This window comes from Antechinus flavipes, chromosome 3 (assembly GCF_016432865.1).
Source record: "Antechinus flavipes isolate AdamAnt ecotype Samford, QLD, Australia chromosome 3, AdamAnt_v2, whole genome shotgun sequence".
Classification (NCBI taxonomy): domain Eukaryota; kingdom Metazoa; phylum Chordata; class Mammalia; order Dasyuromorphia; family Dasyuridae; genus Antechinus; species Antechinus flavipes.
In genome coordinates, this window is record NC_067400.1 from 230,408,597 (window position 1) to 230,429,405 (window position 20,809).

Consider the following 20,809-nt stretch of genomic DNA (forward strand, 5'->3'; position numbering starts at 1 on the left):
CAGTCTGCTTACAATATTTTTTTCTTGATCTGATAATTCTTAAATTTAGCCATGAGTTTTCATTTTGGGGTCTCTTTCGGGAGGTGTGCGGTGAATTCTTTCAATGGTTGTTTTACCTTTTGATTCTAGAAGATCAGGGAAATTTTCTTTGAAAATTGAATTGAAAGATGTTGTATAGGATCTTTTTTTCATCATGGTTTTTAGGAAGTCCAATAATCCTTAGATTGTCTCTCCTAGATCTATTTTCCAGGTCAGTTGTTTTTCCAATGAGGTATTTTATATTTTCTTCTATTTTTTCTTTTTTCTTTTGATTTTGTTTGATTGATACTTGATTTCTCATTGAGACATTCATTTCCATTTGTTCAGTTCTAATTTTTAGTGAATTATTTTCTTCAGTTACCTTTTTTTAGTTCCATTTGTATTTGGCCAATTGAATTTTCAAATGAGCTGTTTTGTTCTATAGATTTTTTTTCCATTTCACAAATTCTGTTTTTCAAGGAGTCTTTTCCCCCATTTTGTCAAATCTATTTTGTAAAGAGTTTTCTTTGGATAATTTCTGTGTTTCCTTTTCCAAAACTTCTTGCAAATTTCTCATTTATTTCCCCATTTGTCTTTTAACTCTCTTTTAAGATCTTTTTAGAATTTTTCCAAGAATTCATATCACCTTTGGGGCATCATCTGGAAATAAACTGCTTTTAGGGACCTCAGTATTTGAAATCTGTTCTTCTAGTTCTCCATAAAAGCTATCTATGATCAGAGTTCTTTTTGCTTTTTTGCTCATTTTTTAAAAAAAAGGTTGAGGACTGCTTTTATGGCAAAGGGGAGAATGACTAAGTTTCCTCTACTGGCGATAGAGGTTTTGCTGGACTAGCTTCCTGTCCTGGGAGGGGGTAGCCAGATCCCATGATATTCTGGGGTTTAGGGGTTCACCATTTATCTTTTGTATTTGTGTTGGATATCTTACAGCTACTCTGCTGATTTATTGGTTTGCAATCAAAACAGAGTAGCCAACACTGCTGTAGATTCTCCTGGTAGATTCCCTGGCACATGGAGTTCACACTGTCCTGTGTTGCTGCACTACGTACCCTTGGTTTTCTGTGCTTGGCCCACCTCCTTCCATGCCCAATTGAAACAGACATTTTCTGAAGATATTTCAGATGATCTTCTGCTGGAAATTTGTAAAACTCTGAATATTTGTGGGTTCTGTAACTCTAAAACCAATTCAGAGGCATGATTTTCTGTTAATTTGAGGGACATGGAGGACAGCTCAGAAAAAGACATCCTCTCTGTCATCTTGGCTCTGCCCCTGTTATCTATATTATATGATAATATCTCTTGGGACAATAGTTCTTCTGTTCAATTGCTTCTCCATATAGCAAACCTTCTCACTTAACTTGTTACAAAGATTATTTCCTCCCAATTTTGACTGAATTGATTCTGTTTGTTCAAAAATGATTCTGTTTTATGTAATCAAAATTATCCATATTTTCCCCATTATCAAGGAATCTTTATCTTTAGTTGCAAATGGTATCTGCTTCCAATTTTTTTTTTCTAATTTGTTTATTTCTGACCTTTGTATATGCAGTCATATAAGCCTTTGAAGTTTATTATGGCTTATTTGTTCAATCTAGTTCTACTTTCCTCAATGACTGGCAATTATGGGGTTTATGGAACACTCTAGCTCTGCGTTCATTTGCTTTTGTTTCTTGTTTACCTAATTTATCTCAATGATAAATTTTCTAATTATGAGAAGTGGTATCAAGTTATTTTAATAACTATAGTTTTGTATATTTATATAGTATAGTTAATTTCTCAGTTCCTAAGATACTCGCTGAAAGCTATAATTTTGCAGAATAAGTGACAGCCTTCATTGGTAGATGGATATCCCTCTATGATCTCATAGTTCTAATCCAAAAGAAACTAAGTTAATGTGGATTGTAGGGAATTTTTTATATAGCAAACAAAAACATTAAAACTTAAAACATTTCTAATTGCCTTCTGATTTTTGTTAATGTGCATGTGTGTTTTTGCAGAATTATTGTATCAAATTTTGAATTTGTAATCTTGTTGATAAGGATATTTTTTTCTAATTGAGATTAAAATAAGCCTGTACCTGCTTTTTTGTGTGTCACTGTTATTCATATTCCTCCAAAAGTTCACCAAAGGTGTTTGATGCAGCATACCATATGTTTTCCTTATTTTCTACTGATATTCCGTGATTGAATCATCTTTTAAAAATAATTATTTATCTATTGCTAAGTTTAAACATAAAGAGAATTTTCATATATAAATAAAAAACATGTCCCCCATAGGACTGCAAATGAAACTATGAATTCTACTTCATATCACTTGCTTTAAATATGTAATTCTACTTCCATTTCAAAGCAGTTATGTTGTCATATTACTACCTGAATAACTGAACTTCCTTTATGTGAATTTAAACTATATACAATCATCATCATCATTATATATTTTAAAATTAACTCTACCTTCCAGTAACTTCCCCTTTTTTTCTCCCAATTAAAAACACAAAGGGCTAGTGAGTAAAGGAGTTTAACACAATCAAAATTAATCTACACAGTGGCCATATCTAAAAATGTATATTCCATTTTCTATTTTGTGTCTAAGGAAATGTCCCATCTCTAGAGTGTTTCTAGGTCTTCTGGAGACATGGTGATTTGATTGTATTCATTAGTTTCAAAGTTATTTCTCTTTATATTTTTTGTTGTGTTGCTTCTGCTAATGCTTATTTCACTTTGCATAAGTTCATAATGCACAAGATACTCTGAAATCCCTTTTTATCATTGCTTTTCTTTGAACTTCTGTGATTACATTTCAAACTTTTTACTCAGCTCTGATCTTTCCATTGAACATTTTTCAAAGGTTTTGCAATTGTGAGTGTTGAAAACTATCTATGCATGTGTTTTGAAAATAAAAAGTTTTATGATAAAAAAGAAATAAATCATCCAAGCTTTTTACTATATTACTGTTTTCAGTGATATAATAAAAAAATTCAATAATTTTTATATTCTCTCTTCTTGATTAATTTTGCAAATCAGTTGTTTTTGCTACCATTTATCTTACTTTTCTTGAATTTTTCAGTCTTTTTATTTTGTTCTAATATTTCTTGCTGTCTTTTGGAGTCATTGATTTTTTGTTTCATCCATTCTTGTTTTCAAGGGCTCCACTTCTTGAATAAATCTCTTGAATAAGACCTACCACTTTATCTTCTAAGTTATTTATTCCACTTCCAATTGATTCCTCTAGATTTTTATTTCTATTTTTAATCTTTTTTTAAACATTTCTTCTAGGAATTTACATAGTCCTTGTTGGAAATCCATTTTTTCATTTGAATCTCTGTTTACAGTTATAGAGATGTTTTTCTCCTTCTTTTGGAGGATCTCTAGAGTTAGTACTGGTTGATGTTTTCCTCTTTAACATACTAATCTCTCCAGGTTAAGTTCTTGAAAAGAGATTTTCTGCAAAGAGCAGGCTATGTCCCCTAAGAAGTTTCTGGGTCGGGTGACTGACCAGGCAGGGTTTTGCTCTTGATCTTTGAGTTATTGCACTAAATTTCATATCTTGAGATTAGGCCTCTTTGATCCTTGAGATTTAAAAAATGAATCCTCAGGGTCCTCTTCTGATGTCTTGGACAATTATCAGGAAGCTCAGAGACTCTGAGTCTGAACTTAGGTACGTACTTGCTCAGCACTTTTTTTTAGCATTTCCAAGCTCTTCACTCTAGGGCTTTTGCAATGGAAAATATGCTTACTTTTTCAGAATACAATCTATTTGAACTTCTTGGATGGAATAGGAGATTATATTTTAATTTTGTTTCCAAGCATGTTTTTTTTTTTTTTTTTAATTTGGGTTATTATTTTTTGCAGTTCTCAGGTGGAAGGAGTAATTGACTTGTACTGTCTTATTTGATTTCAGTGTAGAGAGGGCTGCAGGGATTATTGCAGTAACTATGTAAGAGATAGATGGATTGCCTTGAATCCAGAGAGCTGATCCTAAATGCAAACTTCTTGTTACTGATGGAGAAGGAATTCTTGTCTAGAAATGAGCTGGCTTAAATGACCTCTTTAAAGTATGGAATTCTTTAATTACTCAAAAAAAAAAAAACCTTTCATAAAAGTTCCTCTTCTCTGTGGTGTAACAGGAATTCTATTTCCTGAATTCAGTTCCCTCAAGAAGTCTATATGGTGATTTTTCTAAGACAAGGAAATATCATCTCAAGGCTTGCCAAACCTGAAATTTACCTCAATGCCTTCCTTAGACAAGATGTTGGTAAATCTCTGCCTCTCAGAAAAGGAGTACTTTCACATGTACCTCCAAAACCAACTTCAAATCATCTTTTCCAAGTATATTTTTATTCAGTAATGTCTTTTGTATTGTTTTTTCTTTGTAATTATGTTTTTGTAGTGTGGTCTAGCTTATGATCACCAAAAGCCTTTCCATTGTCTCTTCCTTGATCTTCTGCTTGAATTTTTGTGGAGGCAGTCACTTAATATTATTGAAAGAATATTAGTTTCAAAAAGATGGGTGTTTATTTCATTGTGAAACTTGGTACCATTAAAAATTGGGTACCCAATTTCCCAAAGGGAACCCAGTCTCTTATCTTTCTCCTATTTAACTCTGGGGCCCACATATTTTCCCTCACTTGTCCAAATTAACTGCATACCATATCTTGGACAGCATTAACTTTTTCTTCATTTCACTATAACTTTTTTGTGCAACTTTTTTGAGTCAAAATAGTGCAGCCAGTCCATAACCTCTGTAAATAGCAACATTTGGAAGACATCAATATGTAGAGACAGGGAATCCTCCTTTGTGGTGGACTCTGCACAGATTTTTTGTTTCATACCCCAACAAAAACTTCTATTTTTAATTAGATTCAATTGTTTTCCCTGTCTTTATTTTTTTTTTTCAATGCCATATGACTTTTTTTTTAAGTTTGCAAAAGCACTTTATCTGACTGGAACTTCCCAACAATTCTATGAAGATGGTACTATGAGCTGTATTGTTCATATTTTATAGATGAAAAACTTGAGGTTGTGAGAGATAAGTGTCTTGTCCATGGTTACACAGCAAGATAAAAGTAGACTTGATCTCAAGTCTTACTGTCTCCAGTTCCATCCTCTAACTACCATGTCTCTTACATTTATTTTATACTTGCTTTAAGAGTATTTCATTGGGTTAATAATGGTATGTTTTGGTTGGCATTTGCTATATTGGAGTTCTTTTCAAGTTTTTATTACTAGAAATAAGGTTGTTCTGAAAACATTTCTATGAATTATGAATTATATGTGTACATATATATCATACACATACATATATACATACATACACATTCTCCTTATGCTTTATTTCTTTGGGGATAGATTTCCAGATGTGATATGATTACATAGTCTAATTTTTTATAGTTATTGCTATATATATTGATATCTTGCTCCAGAAAGAATGAAATACTTTACAGTATCACCAAAAATATCAAAGTGCACTTATGTCTTGTAAGTATATAATCTCCATGCCAAAATTGAATTTTATCATTATTTTTTGCTAGCTAATTAAGTATACGATAGTATGTGAAGGTTTCACAATTTATGTTTTTTCAGCTACTAGAGAGACTCTAAATCTATTTCTGTTATGAGGTATTATTTATATCTCCTTTTGTATGAGCTGGATAATTGTTTCTTTTAATAGCTTATTGAATCAAATTTGGAATTAACCTTATTCTTTGTATCAATTTCAAAATTATTTTGAATAACACTACTTTGGTTATTTATGACTGGCATGTACTTCTCATTTAATTGCTTTCTTTTCAATGTTTAATTTTTTTTTGCTGAAAAGTTATTAATTTTGTATATTGTAATAGATTTATCTTGTTTCCCAAGATAATTTTAAAATAGTTATATACTTAATTCCTTTCTTATACTAAATATGTTGCTATATTTATTAATTTTTTCTATTTTGTTTAAATCATTGACCTACATAAAACTTATTGCTATGAATTGTTGTAAAATAAAGACCATTTTTTGGTCGTCAGGCCAAATTATTCAAAGCAATACTAGAAAACTGGCTAGTTGGGGGCAATCCATTTAGAAGAACACAAAGATGATGAAGATGATGATTGATGATGATGAAAGTAGAATTTTTATAGGGCTTTGACTTTTGCAAAGAGATTTTACATATGTTATCCAATTTAATCTTCACCATAATCTAGTGACAAGTTTTTTTATTAGAATAATAAAATTTTATTTTTCCCATTTTGCAAATGAATAAAATAAAGGTGAGAAATATTAAGTGATTTCCCAAAATCACAGATAGTAAGTGTCTGCTAATTTTAAATTCAGGTCTTCTTTACTCCAAGTCTAACACTTTACTATGCCACCTAGTTGTAATAGCTTCAGTATTCTTTCATATACCAAAGAGTAAGGAAGAAAAAAAATATTGTCTGAGGGGGGACAAGCTGCCTATTAGCTATAGACTGAATACAAAAATTGGAATTTTTTTGTGGTTACTGAAGGAAGGAAGAGAACATATGAAAGTTGAGGTAAAATTAGGTACTTAAAAATCACCTAAAGGCTACTTGTCATTCAGATTTTTAAGGTGATTATACATATAGATATAAACCCTTCCTGGGCACTGAAAATTTGAAAAAAATTGTGACTACAGAATACAAGAATATGTATTACTTTGCTTTAAGTCTTATTAGAGCAGAGTTTAAAAAAACAGAAATTCTTCAATTAAATTGTCTTCTACAGTCTCCATAATTTTTCGCCAATGCCTCATTCTAGAGATAGAGCAAAGAAGTCAGAATAATGGTGGAAGTGACTTTGAATATGTATTTGTAGGTTGGCATCTCAATCAAAGCTTACTGTCTAGCATTTGTTTGCCCTGGCACTTCACTCTTCGAGAATCCAAACACTTCTTTACAATAAGGCAGTTTACAGGATAAGATTGTAGATTTAGATCTGAATGAGACATTAGAGGTCATCTAATACAGGTCTCATTTTTTTTCCTGAAGCAATTGGGGTTAAGTGACTTGCCCAGGGTCACACAGCTAGGAAGTGTGTCTGAGGTCAAATTTGAACTCAGGTCCTTCTGACTTCAGGGCTGGTGCTCTATCCACAGTGCCATCTAGTGGGCCCTCTCCCTCTTTTTTACAAATCAGGAAACTTAGGTGAACAGAGATTAAGTAATTTGCTCAACTTCATATTTATTCAAATTATTCTCCAAATTTAAGAGCTGATTAACTTCTAGGAGAATTCTGGTTTACTCCACAAATGGTACTTTTTTGCTCAGTAACTTCCAGGGAGGTTACAAACACTTTGTTTTCCTTTTGCTCATCCCTAATCTGAGAGTGTTTCTGAATCTGTCTTTTCTCTTCTTTGTCTGAATGTCTTTCCTCTCCCATTATAAGAAATAGTGCCTCTCCTCTCTTTTACTTTTTTTGGGTCTCTCTTTTTAAAGTTTTCCCATATCTTTCTTTGTCTTCTCAATGGCTCTTAAACAAAGAGCAAGTTAAAAAAAAATCAAAATATTTGACTAGATTCAGAAAGAGATAAACATGAGACCAGATTTGAACTCAGGTCCTCCTGACTTCAGGACTGATCCTCTATACACTGTGATCTTAGCTGCCACTTTGGGCATTTCTTTGACTGAACTGTATGGCTGGAATGCTTTCCCTTGACTTCCTTTAAGTCCTAATGAAAAATTTCTCATCTGCTAGATATACTTTTCCAACTATCTTAACTTGATCTTCATTGATGATTTCCTATTTATTTTGCATATAACTTGTGCATATTACACATTTGATGCAGCTGGAAGTATAGAAAATAAAACCGTGGGGTTGGAGTCAAAAAGAACAAAGTTCAAACCTAGTTTCAGACATGTATGATCTGTGTAACCCCGAGTCACCTATCCTTTGTTTGTTTGGGTGAAATAGGGACAATAATAGTACATATGCTGCAGTGTTGTGGGGAGGATCAAATAAAAAAATATACTTTTTAGCATAGTGTAGAGGGCTGAAACTCAAGTTGTTGAACTGAGGTTGGGTCAAGCACTTAGGGCTAATTACTGATTGGACAATACTCTATGGACATGGGCTTGGGAAATGGCCCTTCCCACTATCTTGTGCTGGCTCGATAATTGGTATATACAGAGAATTGTAGGAGGGACTAGGGGGTGGAGTAAGACTAGCCAGAGTCACTTTGGCAGTGGACAAGGAAAAAGGAGGATGCGGTGATCTGCTTCCATCCCCTTCACTTCTAGTGACCCCTAAAGACCAAGAATAAAGACTAAGGACTTTTGCTTATCCTGACTCTGGCTGATTCTAAGGTACCTTGGGTGCTAGCACAATCATCACAGCATAGGACCTGGCAAAAAGCAGGTACCTTATAAATATTTATTGTCTTCTCTTTTTCCTATATTTGTTTCCTTTTGATTCCTTCATGTGAATTACTTGAGGAAGAGGATTGTCTTACTTCTTTTGGAATTTCCAGTGCTTAGCACAGTGTCTGGCACTCAGTAAATGCTCAATAAATGTACATTAACTGATTAAGTTCAACTTTGCAGTAGAATATTTGTGGATACAAAATTATTTCCTCTAGTTTTTGGAATACTATGCTAACTTTTTGCTAATTTCTCATGAACAAGGAATAATCTTAAGTTATTTGAACTCTTTCCACTTGGATGCTTGTAAGATGTGTTGCTTAATATTGAGATTCTGTAGCTTTGCCATGATCTTTCTAGATAAGTTAACTCTGGACTTCTCTCAATTGACATTAAGTGATATCTACCATTCTATCATTCTATCTGTTTCTAGTATTTCAATGCTATTTTCTTGTAGGGATTTTTATTTTACCATGGATTTTTTTTTAAACTTTTCTGGAAATCCTATAAATCTATAGATTGTTCCTATGTATTCTATTTTGGCTTTGTGCAGATCTGATGCATTCATATACTCTTTTATTCTTTTGATTTTGTTGATATTTTTGAATTCTAAATTTGATTTCTCTCCCTGCTCCAAATATTTAATGTTTTGAAGCAATAATCTATTGTTTATTTTAGGTTATTTGTTCTTCTATGCATCTTTTTTTAAAAAAATTGTTCTTTAGACATTTTTTGGCCATAATTTACATTCATATTTTCTCTTTAAAAAAATGTTTTTCTATATCAGTCTAGAGGGTTATTATTATTATCTTACACATATTTTTGCATTATTCTCCCTCATATCTGATGATTTAGAATAATTTTTCCTTTACTCCATGGTACTTTTTTATAGCAAGTAAACTTTTTTGTTGTTAACTCTTTTTCCCCCCCAGTCTTTCTGTCTTATTTTTTTCCCTGTAAGGCTATTCTTGTGATAAGTTCTTTTCCCTCTCCTCTGTTGCTTGTTGCTATTCTTTCATTATGTTTGGGAGATATTTCTTGTTATTTTGAAGTGACGGAGGGAAGTTTATATGTGACCTCTCACTCAGTCATTTTGCCAGAAGCCCTCTATTGCTTTTTGTTATGATCTTTGCAACTGTGGGGCTTTGTTGACAAATTGATTCAGATCATCTAGCTTTTGAAATATACTTCTTTTGCCTTCAAAGATAAATGTAATCTTGGTTGGATACTATGCTAGTGGCTAGAGTTCCATTTCTCTTCACAGTGGTTTTTTTGTTTTCCCTCAAGCCCTTTTTCTTTTCCAAAATCTTAGGAGCCTGTTTTAAAGTCATTCTTGTACTCAAATCTTTAGATCTTTTCTTTCTTCTCTTCTTAGTAAATTGTGAAATCTCTTTGTCTCCCCAAACTTAAAAATTCTGACCAGTGAAAAGAGGCAAGACCTTTCTTTGCAGATTGCTTCTGAATTATAGGTATACTTCATATACTTTCAGAACCATTCTGAGGCTTTCTTATATTACAGAAATATTTTCTTATATTATTTCTCTGATTATGGGTCCCATGTTGTGCGAACTTTCCATTCCCTATGATTCACAGATCTCTTTAATTTCTAGACCAGAATGTTGTGTATTTTAGTTGGAAATAGAATTTCCTCTGTTAATGTGTCTTCAGCAAGCATGGTTCTTCCCCACCTCTACTGCCCCCACTCTCCCCCCTTCCCCCACCCCCAGTACTATTTCTGTTTTTTACTGCTTCTCATCAATTTCTTCATTTCTCTACTGGTATTTAGAAGGCTGTTATAGTCTTTCAGTAATGGGCATAGTCTCCTTCAGTAACTTTTATTGTTTTAGATTCTCCCCTCTCCCTCTCTCTTCCTTTCTCTCTCTCCTTTTCTTCACAAATTTCTTCCTCCTGTACTTCCTTCCATCCTTCTTTCCTTTCTTCTTTTCTCCTTATTCTCCTCTTCTTTCTGATTTTATCTTTGTCTTTCTTTTAAAGCTTTGTTCATTTTGGTTCATTCTAATTTTTAGAAATCATGTTGCTTGGGAAAGCTTTTGTGCCTCTTGTACCAACCCATTAATTCCCTTTCAACTCTATATATTTTTCATTTATTTTCTACTTTCCCTTCTATATATACTCTCACTTCATTGATAAAAACATAAAATTATTTTTAAAACCCTTGTTTCATCTCTACTAGGAATTCCAGTTAGCTTTCTGTATTTTCCTTTGAGGTTTTATTTGTGCATGCTCTGGAGTCGTTCTCATTTAGGGTCGTGTTTTGTATAGCTTATCACTATAATAGCATTTGATTTTTTTTTTTCATTTTGTTTTGTTTTCTTATTCTTCCAGCCTATTTTCTAACTTCAGATTTGACTTAAGGGTCTTGTTTTATGCACTTCTAGAGGGAGGATCTGAGCTGGTCCTGTGCTGTTTTGGGGGGATTATTGAATATAATATAATCCCCGGATCTCAGGAACAACTTAGTCTGGGGGATGTAAATGTTTTCAGTGCTTCCAAAGTGTAATACAGGACACAGTCTGATTCTTATTCTTAAGTCTTAAGTCTGATCTCTAAAAATTATGGGTTTGGGTTTGAGTAACAGTAGAGTGCTTCTTGACTTAGTTACTAATTGCCAATAAAGAAATTATGGTTCTGAAGCTCAGGGCTCTAGGCTACTCTTTGGTATGGGATTGTTGTCTTTTTTATTTCTCTATAGGCTTCAGATTAGGCTAAAAGTTGAACCTGAGATCCTGCTTTGTGCTGGGGGTCAGAGTCATATTGCTTTTCTTTCTTTCTAAACTTGCTCTTCTCAACCTAGGGCCCATAACTTCTTTGTGCTCTTAAGAGTACATTTATCAATTGGAGAATAGCTTGTATTTTTATAAATTTGATTAAATTCTCTATGAATTTTAGAAATGAGGCCTTTATCATAACCCTTGGACATAAAAAATTTCCCCCCCTGGTTACTGCTTCCCTTCTAATCTTGCTTGCATTGGTTTTGTTTGTACAAAAACTTTTTTTACTTAATATAATCAAAATGATCCACTTTGCATTCCATAATATAGTCTAGTTCTTCTTTGGCCCCAAATTCCTTCCTTCTACACAGATCTGAAGGGTAGACCATTCTTTGTTCTTTCAATGTACTTATATTATTACTCTTTATATCTATATTATGAACCCATTTCAATCTTATCTTGGTGTATATAGGGTGTGAGATGTGGGTCAACGCCTAGTTTCTGCCACACTAATTCCCAATGTTCCCAGCAATTTTTGTCAAATAGTAAATTCTTATAACAGAAGCTAATCTTCCTTATATTAACTTCTTCCTTTTCTCTCTTACTTCCCTATCAGGTGAGACAAATTTCTTTATGAAACTAAATACATCTGATATCCTCTCTTTAAGCCAAATCCATTGAGATTTAAGATTCACACAATGCTCATCCCTGTTCCTTTCCCTCAATTGTAATAGGACTTTTTTGCCTATTTATGAGTTGTAATTTACCCCATTTTACCTTCTCTTTGCTCTTCCACTACAATCTCTTATCCTCCTCTGGTTTCTTTATATCATCACAAAAGTCAAATTATTTCTCCAACTTCTTAGTATATCCTTAATACAGATATAGTTCTCAAGAATCAAACATCTCATTTTTCCATATAGGATTGTAAAAAGAATATTTTTTTCTTTCATTTTTACCTATTTATGCTTCTTTTGAGGTCTGTATATGAAGTACAATTTTCTGTTCAGCTCTGGTCTTTTCAACAAAAACAAATGAAATTCACCTATTTCATTGAATGTCTATCTTTTTTCCTGAAAGATAATGCTTAATTTTATTGCATCAATGATTCTTGAGTGCAATCCAAGCTCCTTTGCCCTTCAGAATATCACATTCCAGGCCCTTCGAATCTTTAAAAGTGGAAGCTGCTAGGTCTTGGGAAATCCTGATGTGGCTCTTCTATATTTGAATTATTTTTTTTTTTTCTGGCTGCTTGCCATACTTTCTTCTTGATCTGATAATTCTGAAATTTGGCTATAATATTCCTTGAAGTTTTTATCTTGGGGGTCTCTTTCAAGAAGTGATTAGTGGATTCTTTCAATGGCTATTTTACTCCTTGGTTCTAAAATACCAGGGAAGTTTTCTTTGATGATTTCCTGAAAGATGTTTTGTACGTTCTTTTTTTTTCATCATGGTTTTCAGGTACACCAATAATTCTTAGATCATCTCTCCTGGATCTATTTTTCAGGTCAGTTGTTTTTCTAATGAAATATTTTACATTTTTCTTCTATTTTTTCATATTTTTGGTTTTATTTGATTGATTCTTGATGTCTCGTGAGTCATTCATTTCCATTTATTTAATTCTAATTTTTAGTGAATTATTTTCTTCCGTTAGCTTTTTAAATCTCCTTTTGCATTTGGTTAATTGAAGTTTTAAATGAAATATTTTGTTCACTGGATTTCTTTCCCATTTCACAAATTTTGTTTTTCATGGGTTGTTTTCCTTTTCCATTTTGTCAGATCTATTTTGTAAGGAGTAATACACTTTTTTTCATTTTGCTAAATCTTTTTTTAAGAAGTTTTCTTCAGATAATTTCTGTTTCCTTTTCCAAATTCTCCTGCAAAATTTTCATTTCCTTTCCCCATTTTTCTTTTAACTCTCTTTTAAGATCCTTTTTGAATTCTTCTAAGAGAACTTGTGATACGGAGACCAACTCATATCACTCTTTGGGGCATCACCTGGAGATATTGTTGTCTTTAGTGTCCTCAGGGTTTGAATTCTGTTTTTTGTCTCCATAAATGCTATCTATAATCAGAGCCCCCCCCCCTTTTTTTTTTCTTTTTTGCTCATTTTAAAGGTTGAGGTCTGTTCTTAGAGCAAGGCAGAGATTGTCCCAGGTTTCTTCTATATGTGACAGCAGCTTCATGCTGCCCTGGGGCAAGTTCCATTCAGAGCCTCACTCTAGGCCTTTTGTAGTTCAGAGCAGCCAATGCCACTGTATTTTGTCTAAGAGTCTTCTGGTAGATTCCCGCCCCCGCCCCATGCCCCGATGCCACACCATGATGCTTTCCTGTGTTGTGTTTGCTGGGTTCTGCCACCATTGAAATACACCTTTTTTAAGTTCTTCCAAAATATCTTCTATTGGAAGTTACTTATACTCCTGTCTGTCATTCCAAAATCAGTTGAAAGACTTGATTTGGTATTGATCTGAAGGAAACCAGGAGGAGTTCAGAAAAGACCTGTCCACTTTGCTCCATCTTGGCTCCATTCCTCCTCCACCCTTGCCCTTCCCAGTCACCTGGTTTTTAAAAGAATGACTCACTTAAGCTTTTTCTGAAATTTACCTATTAGGATGCCACCTGTGGCATTTTCCAGGACTATTTAGAGTTTTGTGAGGAGGAACTGATTGTACTCTTGCCTGCTGTTTTGTCTTCTTGACTCTTCCTTGAACCAATGCTCTTTTCACTATAACATGCTGTCTCTCGACTAAGGATTTTTTTGGAATGGCACTAGAGTAAAATATGAATTGGGCTATGGTGCTGCCTTGAATCCTTTGGCAAATACATTATCAGGAAATCATAAAAAATTGCTTCCGCCAACTACATGAGCCACCATTCATGTCTGTATTGTGTATGTGTGCATGGTTACACTTCTCTCCCATCTACTGTCCTTTATGTTAGGTACTGTACACTGACTGGTAGTAGAATCATAAGGAAATACTCCAGAATATGCTGGACTATGGCTGTCTACAATGTAAATATTTCCTTTGTAGTTGCCTCTATTTCTTTCCCTTTGCTTCACTTCATACAAATTTTCCAGTGTTCTTCTGAATTCTTCAGTAGTTCATTCATTGGAATATAATTTTTTCATTTCCATTTCATTTTACCATAATATTCCATTCAATTACCTTACCATTCCTGGCTAAGCCATTTCTTGTTGATGGGAAAATATTTTGTTTCAAGTTCATTATTACAAATAATGTTTCTGAAGCTACACTCTCAACCCTGATTCACACTGGCAAAGATAGTCTGTCCACATAAAGCATATATTCTGCTCACTATTATGAATACCAGGTATTGCAATATGCTGTGGATGCTTCAGTAAATACAATTATAGCCCACTGTAGAATAAACTGTTCACCTACTCTTGTAGTTGGGTTATAGAACAAAAATCAGTTGACCCATTTTCCTATCCCCTTGCCTGTAGTCTTTTACTTCTTCTCCCACAAGAAATGTCCTGTTTCTTTAAGTGCTACAGAATTAAGATTCAGATACCTTTTAACTCCTACTCATGTTTCCTTCTCCTGCCCTACACTGATCATTGTGTAGGGATATTCTATCTTCTGCTTTATAATCATCATTATTTCTCTTTTTTCCTACTCTTGGATTGTCTATGGCCCATTGCCCACATTGCCTACAATTTCTCATTCTTCCTTTAACTGCCACTATTCTTCCCCCGACCCTTGTCTTGTTGTCTCCTATCATTTCTTAACATATCTATTGACATGTATATGTCAACATATATACAGCTATATAGAAAACACATGTTCATGTGTATATACACATATTTTAATGCACCTATATATGTGTATGTATACATCTATAGGAACCTCTGAGTGTATTGTATATGTATTTATGTATACCTATATATATATATGTGATGCATATATATAATTATAAACACATACATATGCATATTCCAAGTTGCATATACATATATATGCAGACTCAGCCAATTTAATTCTCTCTCTCTTTTTCTTTTAAAGGATAAGTTGACTAAAAATAGCAGATAGATGAAAACTTAGAAATTTTAGTTATCCATTGCTTTTGGTATTTGTAGATGAATACTCAAAGGCCTCTTCTTTTCATCCCAAGAATTATTAATATTATTTTTGTGTGTGAGTATTATTATATTTTGTGTGGGGTAGAAGTGTGCTTTGGAATTCCTTACTATTTCAACGATTTAAGTGTCCTGGAAGTTATGGTTGTTCAGTTCTTTTTCAGTCAAGACCCCATTTTGTTTTTTCTTGGCATAATTACTATAGTGGTCTGCTATTTTCAACTCATTTTACAGATGAAAAAACTGAGGCAAGCAGTGTTAAGTGGCTTTCTTTGCATCACAGAGTTAGTAAATGTTTCAGGTCAGATTTGAACTCATGAAGATGTGTTTTCCTGACTCCAAGCTTGGCACTCTATTTACAATGCCACTTAGTTCTGAAAGACTAGATACTAAATAGCCAAGTTTTCTATCTCTTTATGAATAGAAACCGAATAGAGAAATTCAGGATCATAGATCTAGAAGTGAAAGAACTTCAGATACAAACTAAGTTCAACCACCTCATTTGACAGTTGCATCCAGAATGCTTTGTATTATAGCCAATATGTACTTGAACACTTTCCACAGCTACACCAAAGCTATGATTTTTCAGGATTAGTCAGCTTTGATTATTAATAAGCTCTCCATACCGGGCTAAATCTGTATCCCAGGCACATTTGTTAATTTGTTTTAGCTCTGTCCTATGAAACTACTCAAAATAATTCTACTTCCTTTTTTTAAATAGATTGTTGGACTTGGGGGTCTGGAAGACCTGAGTTTAAATTCAGCCTTATTGGCTTTGTGACTTCTTAGTTTTAAGTTTCTTATCCATAAAATGAGGGAGTTGGACTCCATGGCTTCTAAGGCCTCTTCATCTCTTAACTCTAGAATTTTATGATCTAAGAGGTTATAATAATATTTCAAATATGAAATATCTGGAGAGTTGTCCTGTTCCTTCTTATCTAAATCACCTTATCCAAACTAAATATCTTTGTCTTCTCCAACCATTTTTCATATGTTAAGAGTTGGTGGATCCCTATTCCTAATCACTTTATGCTTTATTGGTGTGTCCTTCTTAGAATGGGGCACTGAAACTAAAAATAATGACATTTCAGATGTGATCTGAGAAAAATCGAATCAAATGGTATTATTAATAATAATTTCCATTTATATAATCCTTTAAAGTATATACAGTTCTTTACATATATAATAGTGCCTATTTTCCCCTCCACAGCCTGATGACCAGATTTGTTACATTTTACTGTTCTCCTAGGGTTGCCAGTATTCTTGGGGACACTGGAAAGTCATTGGCTTAAGTCCCCATGGTTATCTTCCTCCCAATTTTAGTGATTCAAGCACCTCAGTTACTTTACAGTGAGGTTAGCTTTTACAAAGAAATATTAATTTTGTAGGTATTATACAAACATTTCCCTCAATCAACCCCCCCCCCCACTACCTCAGTTATTTTCATTTTACAGATGAAAAGAATGAAGCATGAAAAGGCTAAATAATTTACTCATAGTCACAGAATTAGTAAATATCAGAGTTGATCTGCCTGTGTCAAGGTCTACCACATTACCCACCAAATCATGCTTTTTTTCCATTACCACCATTCTTTAGGCCACCAAACTTTTATAATGAAAGTTGAGTTGAGAGTCACATTTTTTAACAATTACCTCAATTTTTTCTCATCTTGTACACGGAACTGTTGATAAGACCTGTTATGATGCCTAATAGCAATTGTCAGAGTAGACCTTATGAGAGGTGAATTACCTCATTTTCAGTTGTCTCTTAAACATATTAAAAAATACCCAGAGGCAATTCTGTAACTTTACTAGGTAAATCATTCGAATGCTAACAACTTTTCCTGTTTAAAATGCTTCCTGTTCCCAAATGTGAATCATTCATGCTTCAGTTTTCTCTTGTTCTGTTTCTAATGGCTGGAAAACAGTGATTGTTTTCTCTCCAGGTGTGACCTTGTTTTCCTTAATGCATGAGTTACTGAAACACTCTACTGAAATCAAGATTTTCTCATTTAAATCTTACCTGAAATGCATAAGCCTGCTACTTGAAGCAACCCAATTTTGAATTCTTTCATAAGATAAATCACATTTTTATAAAGTATTATTTTGTTCTTTAATGAAAATTTGGAATTTAAAGTTTTTCTTACCTAGTACGATATTTGCATATTATTAAGATACGCAGGTGAATCTGTAATATCTATATGGATGTTCCTTCCCGCGATAGAGATTTTACCCCATTTCTTTCATGCTTCCCCATCCTGTACAATTCTTGTCCATGTTCTTTCATCAGTTCAGTATCTAGTACTTGAGACTTTGCTCACTTTCTTCTCACATCATGAAGATACCACAGGGGCATATAGGCTGTCCACTGGACATCACTTACTTTGCCATGTGACTAGCCAATTGTATCTTTGGATATGCTTTCCAGATGATTCCAATTCTTTTTCAAAATTACTTGTTAAAATCTTTGTTATAAAAAAAATTCAGTCAATTCTTAGGGGAAAAAAGAAAGATATACATTAAGAACTAAATGTGATGCAATCATAAAGACATCAATAAAAAACAAACAAAACAAAATAAAGATATTATCGGTATGGCAGGATCCTGCTAGTGAAAAGCACTTCTGTTCTCTCACACAATTCTCATAAAATATTACATAGATATGAAAACAGATTTACCAATCATTAAATATTAATTACTAGGTATTTCTGGGTTATTATTTTTTCTTTTTCTTAAGACTCCAATTGTTTTCCATGCCTCCTTCTCTGTCATATACCTTATGATTTGATCCTGCCAAGCCTTATAATTGTGTCTTTTCTGGCACAGGTCTTCCCTCTACATATTTAGTTTAATTTGGGCTGTTTTTTTCACTTTATTTTTTTTTATTATTTTTCTTCAAGATTAAAAAAAATATAATTCCCTTTTATTTTTCAAGATATATGCAAAGATAATTTTCAACATTCACCCTTACAAAAAATTGTGTCCTAAATTTTTCTCCATTCTTCCTCACCAGCTCCCTCCCCTAGACAACAAGTAATCCAATATAGGTTAAACATATGCAATTCTTCTAAACATATTTCCACATTTATTATGCTGTACACACACACACACAAATCAGATCAAAAAGGGAAAAAATGAGAAAGAAAAAACAAATAAGCAAACAACAACAAAAAGGTGAAAATGTATCTTAGAATTTGGTAATATAGTATTTTTTTCTTTAAAAAAATTTTTTTTACACATATTGCTTTATGAATCATGTTGGGAGAGAAAAATCAGAGGAAAAGAGAAAAATCATGGGAGAGTTAATAAAACCAAAAAAGAAATGAAGAAAGCTTGTATTGATTTTCATTCAGTCTCCTTAGTTCTTTTCCTAGGTGCAGATGCCACTTTCCATCCAAAGTCAATTAGTATTGCTTTGAATCATTTGAATCACTGAGAAGAACCAAGTCTTCCATAGTTAATCATTGCACATTCTTGCTGTTATTGTGTACAATGTATTCCTAATTCTGCTTGTTTCACTCAGCATTAATTCATATAAGTCTTTCCAGACCTTTCTAAAATCAGCTTGTTCATGATTTTTATAGAACAATAATATTACATTGCCTTCATATACCACAACTTCTTCAGCCATTCCCAAATTGATGGGCATCCACTCATTTTCCAATTCATTACTATCACAAAAAGAGCTGCTACAAACATTTTTGAACATGTGGTATGTTTTCCCTCCTTTATGAGTTCCTTGGGATACAGACTCACTATAGCATTCCTGGATCAAAGGGTATATACAGTTTTATAGCCCTTTGGACATAGTTCCAGATGGTTCTCCAGAATGGTTGGATCATTTAACAACGCCACCAAAAATGTATTAGAGTTCCAGTTTTCCCACATCCCCTCCAACATTTATCATTATCTTTTCCCGTTATCTTAGCCAATCTGAGAGGTGTTAAGTGGTATCTCAGAGGCATTTTAATTTGCATTTCTTTAATCAATAGTCATTTAGAGCAATTTTTTCATATAACTATAGATGGCTTTAATTTTATCATTTGAGAATTGCCTGTTCATATCCTTTGACCATTTATGAATTGGAACATGACTTGTATTTTTCTAAATTTGACAGATTTTTTTTTTATATCTTTTACAAATAAGACCTTTATCAGAAACATTGGCTGTAAAGAATTTTTTCCCAGTTTTGTACTTCTCTTTTTAATCTTGTTTCTGTTGGTTTTGTTTATGCAAAAGCATTTTAGTTTAATGTAATCAAAGTTGTACATTTTGCCCTTCATAATGTTCTCTAATTCTTCTTTGGTCACAAATTCCTCCCTTCTCCAAGGATCTTATAGACAAATTATCCCTTGTTCTCCTACTTTATTTATGGTATCATCATTTATACCCAAATCATGTATCCATTTTGACCTTAGTTTGGTATGGAGTGTGAGATGTAGTTCTATGCAAAGTTTCTGACATATTATTTTTCAGTTTCCCAATAGTTTTGTCAAATACCGAGTTCTTATTCCAGAAGTTGGAGTTTGGGAGTTTGTAAAATACAAGATTGCTATAGGCCTTGGTTATTGTGTCATGTGTATCTAATCTGTTCACCATCACTCATTTCTTAGCCATTACCAAATGATTTTGATGATTGCTGCTTTATGATAAAGTTTTAGGTTTGGTACTGCTGCTAAGCCATCATCTTTTGTACCTTTTCCATTAATTTCTTTGATATACTTGACCTTCTGTTCTTCCAGATGAATTTTGTTATTATTTTTTCTAATTTTATAAGCTAAGGCAGTTTGATAGGTATAGCACTGAGCAAGTAGACCAATTTAGGCAGAATTGTCATTTTTATTATATTAGCCTGGCCTATCCATAAGCAATTGATATTTTTCCAATTGTTTAGAGTTGACTTTATTTGTGTGAGAATTTTTTGGTAATTGTGTTCATATTGTTCTTGAGTTTGTCTTGGCAGGTAGACCCCCCCCCCCCAACTATTTTATTTTGTCTACAGTAATTTTTAACGGAATTTCTCTTTCTATCTCTTCAGATGGACTTTTACAGTAATATGTAGAAATGCCGATAATTTGTATGAGTTTATTTTATATCCTGTAACTCTGCTAAAAGTGAAAAATTGTGTCCAGTAGGTTTTGGAATCTTCTAAGATTCTCTAAATATATTATCATATCATCTGCAAAGAGTGATAGTTTTGTTTCCTTATTGCCTATTCTAACTTTTAAAAATTTCTTTGTCTTTTCTTATTGCTAAAATCAGAATTTCTAATACAATGTTGAATAATAATGGTGATAATGGACATTCTTATTTTACCCCCTGATCATATAAAGAATGTGACCAGCTTCTCCATTATAAATAATGCTTGTTGTAGGTTTTAGATTGATATTGCTTATTATTTTGAGAAAAAACTTTTATACCTATGCTTTCTAGAATTTTTTAATAGGAATGGGTGCTGTATTTTGGCAAAAGTTTTTTCTCCATCTATTGAGATTATCATATGATTCCTAATGGTTTTGTCATTGATATGATTGATCATGCTAATAGTTTTCCTGATATTGAACTAGCGTGCATTCCTGGAA

The 20,809-nt window shown here is 33.1% G+C and overlaps 1 protein-coding gene across 1 annotated transcript in view; it reads left to right on the forward strand.

Annotated features, from left to right (window-relative positions):
• The window catches only part of OCA2 (OCA2 melanosomal transmembrane protein), a 533,107-nt gene that overhangs the window by 193,441 nt on the left and 318,857 nt on the right, over positions 1-20,809 (forward strand). The window lies entirely within an intron of this gene.